Raw genomic sequence first — 7,238 nt, 5'->3', positions numbered from 1 at the left:
TTCTCCCATACTGTAGGATGCCTTTTTGTTCTGCTGAAGGTGTCCTTTGCTGTACAGAAGCTTTTTAGTTTGAGGTAGTCTCACATTTTTTATTTTGTTGCCCTTGCCTGAGGAGATGTAGTCAGGAACAAGTTGCTCATGTTTATATTCGAGGGATTTTTGCCTATGTTTTCTTCTATGAGAAAACAATATCTCTTATAATAGAATAAAAAATATGAAATATTGGGGGAAGATCTGGCAAAATATGCAAAAGACCTGTACACTGGAAAGTATAAAACATTATTGACAGAAATCCAAGAAGTCCTAAATAGATAGAGAGATACACTGTGTTCATGGACTGAAAGACCTAATACTGTTTAGATATCGATTCTCCCCAAATTGGTCTACAGGCTGGCACACCCCCAGTCCAGATGTCAGAAGACTTTTTGTAGAAATCAATAAGCTGATTCTAAAATTCATATGGAAATACAACAACAATTATGAAAAGAAGAACAATGTTGCAAGGCTAACACTACTTGATTTAAAGACATATAACAAAGCTACAGTAATCGAGAGTGTGGTATTGGAGGAGAGACAAATAGATGAATGTAACAAAATACAGACTCAGAAATAGACCCACATATATAGGGACAAGTGAATTTTGGCAAAGTACAAATCCTATTCAGTGGAGAAAGGATGATATTTTCAACAAGTGGTACTGGAATATTTTAATATCTATATGCAAAAAAAATTTATCTGTATTTCACACCACATACAAAAATTAACTCCAAATGTGTCACAGACCTACTCTAAACTATAGTTTTAAAATTATATAACTTACAAAAGAAAACTTTGGAGAAAATCTTTTTTGGCCTTGGGTGAGGCAAAGATTTTTTAGTTATTACACCAAAAAGCACATCCATGAAAGAATAAATTGGTAGATTTTAAGTAATCAAAATCAAAAACATTTTCTTTTTTTTTGAGGGATCATAAACAATTTTATGTTGGTGCTTTTCTAGATTTTCTAGTTTTCAGATTAAGAAAATGTAAGTGATAATATAATATGCACTAGGAGCTCAGATCTATCCAAAATAGATTAAAGTCTTTGGCTCGAGAGTAGCAGAGACCAGAGAAATGCAGATGGCAAGCTTTGTTCTAGGTGAAGGACTAGGGCAGATTGTGGAAGACGGGAGGTGGGGAGGATGATAGAGTTTGCTAAAGTGAATGGGACTCTCAGACTCTAATCTGGAGGCCCATTCAGAGACAGTCAGGACCTGAGGACATTTACCAAGACATTGAGTTCCAAGCTGGTCATGAACTCAACCAACCTCGGCAGGACCCCATGTCAACCACTTGGCCAATGTGCTCATTGTAGCCATTGGTGAGGTAGGACATGCCCAGCAGGTGTCTGAAAGACCCTCACTGTCTTGGTGCTACAGGAGGTGGAAGAGGATGGGCAACATCTGCTTCATCGCTTGTTTACAAGGGTAAGGGTTCTTGTTTGGGGACAGGTTGGACAAGTTCCACATGATGTTCCTCAGAAACGTGATTTATGTGGTTGACAAAACCAAGGCCAACAAGTGTGGGACAGCTTTGCTGGAGAAAACGACATCTCTGGGCTTTGAGTCATCACCTGCAGTGTTGCCAAGAGCACACACTGCCTGTTCACACACAGTCATGTGGAGGGAAGACAGTAGCTCCATCAAGGGCTGGACACCACCCCCTTCCACAACAGCTCGAGTCTGCTCCCCAGTCCCTGAAGCAGTGTTGGTCAGCACCCAGGCTGCTTCGAACTGCAGGCAGAGATGACGTGATGACTTCAGGAATTGCACCAGCCTGGGAATGAACCCTGCTTCAATTATTAGTTTCAGGGGAGGGTTTCTTTCCTGGAACAGCATTTTCCTGGCTGCCTGGGTGGCCTGGAAGCATATGTCTGGATCTGAGGCATTCACACCATTGATTATTTCTTGCAGGGTGAGGCTGACCTCTTTGGATGGTGGTTCAGAAGCTGGGTCAGAGGCAGCATGGGTGATATTTCTTTTCTTTAAGGCCTGCTCATCTTTCTTGGCCTTCCGGAGTCCTGGGCTCACTGCCATTTGCTGTTGCTGCCTCATAGATGCATCTTAAAGCTTCTCAGCCTCTCTTCTGGGGCTTCTCAAGTTGGCATATTGACTGGAAGCCGTGAGTCACCTGGCAAGGAAGGCCAACTTTTGCTTTTCAAAGGACACTAAAGATAAGGCATTGACTGGGAGAAAATAATCTCAAATCTTGTATCTGATAAAAGGACCTGTATATAGAACATGTGGAACTCTTACAGCTCAATAATAAAAAGACCAGTAACCCAATTTAGAAAATAATGCAAAAGATTTGAACACTTTACCCAAGAAGATACAGGATGGCAAATAAACACATGGAAAAGATGTTTAATGTCATTTGTCATTAATGAAATGCAAATTAAAACCACAATGAGATGCCACTGCCCACTTATTAGAATGACTAACATTAAGGAGAATGATTCTACCAAATGTTGGCTAGGATGTGGAAGAATGAAAACTCCTGTATACTGCTGCTGGGAATGTATAATGGTACAAACACTTTGGAAAACAATTTGGCAGTATTTTTCTTTCTTAAATTGAGGTACAATTGACAAAGCACGTTATATCAGTTTTAGGTGTGCAGATAATGATTTGGTATTTGCACATATTGTGAAATGATCACCACAATAATTCTTGTTAACATCTGTCACCATACACAGTTACAGAATTTTTTTTCTTGTGACAAGAAATGTTGGCAAATTCTTGAAAAGCTTAATATACCCTTACTGTGTGATCAGCCATTCTACTCCTAGGTATTTATCCAAGAGACATGACAGCATATGTCCACTGAAAGATTTGTTCGTGGATGTTTCTAGCAACTTTATTTGTAATAGCCAAAGACTGAAAACAACTCAGAAGTCCATATGCAGGTGAATGGATAACAAAAAATTCTGGTACATTCATACAACATAATACTATTCAGCAATAAAAAGGAATGAAGTTTTGTTATGTGCAACAACATGGATGAATCTCAAAATAATTATGCTGAATGAAAAAAAACAGACAAAAATGACTACATACTGTATGATCCCATTTATATAAAATTTCTAGAAAATGCAAACTCATCTGTAATGACATAAAACAGGTCAGAGGTTTTTGAGGGATGGGGTTGGGGCAGAGGACTACAAAGGGGCACCAGGAAACTTTTGGGGTTGATGGATATGTTCACTATCTTGGTTGTGGTGATGATTTCATGGATATAAACATATGGTATTAATTATAAAATGATAAACTTTTAATACGTACAGTTTATTTTATGTCAATTATACCTCAATAAAACTGTTTCTAAAGGATTTCAAAAGTTGCAACTAGAAGATGAATATACTCTGGAGATCGAATGCACAACATAGTGATTATAGTCAACAACACTGTATTATATATTTCAAAGTTGCTAAGAGACAAGATCTTAAATGTTCTCACCTCAAAAAGAAATGGTAATTGCATGACATGCTGCAGGTGTTAACTAACCTTACGGTAGTAATCATGTTGCAATACATAAAACTATCCAATCAGCATGCTGTACACCTTAAGCTTACACAAGGTTGTATGTCAATTATATCTCAATAAAAAAATTAAATGAAGCAAAAAATAAAAAGAGGAATAAGGACATTGAGCATTCTGGAGAATTAAGGGAGATTGTAGGATCAGATGGTATTAGAACCTTTAGGGAGAGGCATGTGTGAGTTTTGAAAACAAGACATCTTGTTGCCCTGTCATGATTTATTTGCAGTTACAATATCTAATTTATTCATTTTCTGAAGTATTGTTGATATACAATCTTACATTGGTTTCAAATACACAATGCAGTGGTTCACCAGTTACCCATATTGTTAAATCCTCACCCCCTCTAGTGCAGTTACTATCTGTCAGCATAGATGTTACAGAATCAGTGACTATATCCTCCATGCTGTACTACTATCCCTGTTACCAACTTTTATTGTGATTGCAAATTATTGTGCCCCTTTATCACCCTCACCCTTCCCACTTACCTACCCAAACCCCTCCCTCCCACCAGTCCCTTCTCAGTGTCTATGAATCTACTGCTGTTTTGTTCCTTCTGTTTTGCTTTGTATTTATATTCCACAAATAAGTGAAATCATATGGTATTTGTCTTTCTCCGCCTGACTTATTTCACTGAGCATAATACCCTCTAGATCCATCATGTTGTTGCAAATGGAAGGATTTCTTTTCTTTTTATGGCTGAATAATATTCCACTGTGAATATGTACCACATCTTCTTTATCCATTCATCTAGTGATGGGCACTTAGGTTGCTTCCATATCTTGGCTATTGTGGATAATGCAGCAATAAACATAGGGGTGCATATATCTTTTTGGATCAGGGATTTTATTTTCTTTGTGTAAATTCCTAGAAATGGAATTACTGGGTCTAATTGTATTTCTATTTTTAGTTTTCTGAGGAACTTCCATACTGCTTTCCACAGTGGCTGCACCAATTGACATTCCCACCAACAGTGTAGTGGGGCTCCCTCTTCTCCACACCCTCGCCAACACTTGTTGGTTTTGTCTTTGGGGTAGTGGCCATCCTAACTTGTGTGGGGTGGTATCTCATTGTGGTTTTAATTTGTATTTTCTTGATGATTAGCTATGTGTAGCTAATCTTTTTATGTGCCTGTTGGTTATTTGTATTTCTTCTTTGGAGAAGTGTCTGTTTAGGTCTTCTGCCCATTTATTACTTAGGTTATTTGTTTTTTGGGTGTGGAAGCATATGAGTTCTTTATATATTTTGGATGTTAACACCTTATCAAATAAATAATTTATGCATATATTCTCCCATACTGTAGAATACCTTTTTGTTTTGCTGATGGTGTCCTTTGCTGTACAGAAGCTTTTTAGTTTGAGGTAGTGTCACTTGTTCATTTTTTATTTTGTCTCCCTTGCTTGAGGAGATGTGTCCAGGAAATTATTGCTCATATTTATGTTCGAGAGAGTTTTGCCTATGTTTTCTTCTAAGAGTTTTATGGTTTTATATCTCACATGCAGGTCTTTGATCCATTTCGAATTTACTTTTGTGTATGGAGTAGACAGTAATCCAGTTTCATTCTTTTGCATGTAGCTGTCCAGTTTTCCCAACATCAGTTATTGAAAAGGCTGTCTTTTCCCCATTATATATTCATGGCCAATATCTAATTTATTTTAAAAATTCAAAAAGCACTAAAGGAGGACATGACATTTTTAGATGTATCAAAAGAGAGGCATAGCTTTTAAAAGTTTACAAAATTAATATATTTTATTTTCAAATAACTTTTTCAGCATCTGTTTTTTTAGATACAAATACCTGTTTGTTTTGTTTTTAAGTCCAACCACAGGGGAAGGTAAAAAATGAAAAGAAAAGCCTTCCTCTGCCCTTGTCCCACCCTAATCTTGACCCTAATATTAACATCATTAATAGATTCTTGTGAATTCATCCCCAAATTTTCTATAATATACAAGAAGAGAGAGAAATAATTTTTTTTGTTTTTGTTTTGTTTGGATTCCAATGGGATCACACTAAACAGAGAGTCCAACACAAATAGACCCCCTTTATTCTTTTTAATAGCTGCATGTTATTCTACTCCCTGATGTATCTTAATTTATTTAACTAGTCACTCATTCATGGATATTTAAGCTCTTTCTAGCTGTTTGCTATTTCACTATTGCAATGAGCATTTTTAATGTTTACTATACTTGTGAGCATATATTTTTAGGAGAAAGTAAAAAATCCTGGATAGCTGGGTGGCATAGAGTGATTAGTGCATGCACGTTGTCCCCAAAGAGGTTGCAGGAATGTGCATTTGCACTATTATTGCTTGGAGAGTGCTTATAATTTTACCTCCAGCAATGTCTGCATAGAAAAGTGAATAATGCTGGTGTAATGTGCATTCTTAAATTGTGAATGAGGGTGAGCATTTTTTAATGTTTTACTGGATAGTTGTACTTCTTTAAAGAAGTACCTTGTTCAGTGAGTCGAAAATGAATGGATGTATATGCCACTTTCGGGAACACAGCTATTATGGTAAATGAAATACACTTCCATGTTACTTGCACTTTAAAAACAATAAAACTCTTCTATTGCTAATATAAGTGTTAAATGTATGAAGATAAGAACAATAGAAATACAGTTTTCTGGCATTTAAAAAACAGACCAATGATCTCTAATGCTCCATGGGCAGTAAAACATATGGTGGGAATTAAGATTTTCAGAGAGATAGAAAGGATGGCTTGTTTCTTTCACTGGCTAAAAGGTTATGACCCACCATGCACCACGTGACCTGTCAGGACCTGCTGACCCACCAATTATCCTGTGGAAAATGGAACTCACTAACTCTTCCTAACTTTCGCCCCAATCTGCTGCTCCTGCTGGGTTCCCCGTCTCTGTTAAAGGCATCACATCTACCCAAGTAGGCCAAACTAAAAATCAGGAGGGGCGTCACCTTTTCTTTCTCTGCCCCATGCAGCTGCTCCCCGCCCTCATCTCTTTCACCGGGTCTTTGTGGGGATGAAACAAGGTACCATTCTAGAAGTGCCCAGCACAATGTTAGGCGGGCGAAGGTCAGGAAATGGGATTTCATTCTTACCTTTGGCAGCTTTTGCTTTTCCCAATGTCGTCTTACCAGTGATCTACAGCTTTCCACATTGTCTACCTAAGGCTTCTGCCCTACTTGTTAAGTTGTATGCCTGGAGGAATTGGTGTACAGGACACTCACCTTTCACTTGGCAGGAATAATGGAGTTGTCCATGTGGAACATATTAATTGAAAAATACCCTAATCTTTTTACTTTATAAGTAGAAAGGATGCTAATGATTTCTTCTCTTCTTACAGATCAGTATTGTTATTTTAAACTTTGGTTTAGAAGGAAAATTAGATGGAATGCTCTCAGAAAGATTTTGGAGGGGAGGTCATATGAAGGCAAAGGCAGAATGTCTAAATGGTGGTGGGAAGTGAAACAAAAATCTACAGTCACCACCTCCTGACCTAGTTATAGGTTATCAGTATCCCCTCTATCACAAAGCATATTTCTGGCCCATGTCTTCCACCACCTTCTGTTGGTGGGTGCTCAGAGACTAACAAATTTACTTTAATATGTCTGTGATCCTCCACAAAACATAATTAAGAACATAAATGGGCTGCTTCTAAAAATAATATTGTGCATTTCAAAACAAA

The 7,238-nt window shown here is 37.6% G+C and overlaps 1 pseudogene; it reads right to left on the bottom strand.

Annotated features, from left to right (window-relative positions):
- Window positions 1-1,246: 1,246 nt before the first annotated feature.
- Window positions 1,247-2,146, bottom strand: LOC118935116 (importin subunit alpha-8-like; annotated as a pseudogene).
- Window positions 2,147-7,238: the final 5,092 nt, after the last annotated feature.

This window comes from Manis pentadactyla, chromosome X (genome assembly GCF_030020395.1).
Source record: "Manis pentadactyla isolate mManPen7 chromosome X, mManPen7.hap1, whole genome shotgun sequence".
NCBI classification, from domain to species: Eukaryota; Metazoa; Chordata; class Mammalia; order Pholidota; family Manidae; genus Manis; species Manis pentadactyla.
The sequence above is the reverse complement of the archived record's forward strand: the minus strand, read 5'-3'. Positions and strand labels throughout refer to the sequence as shown.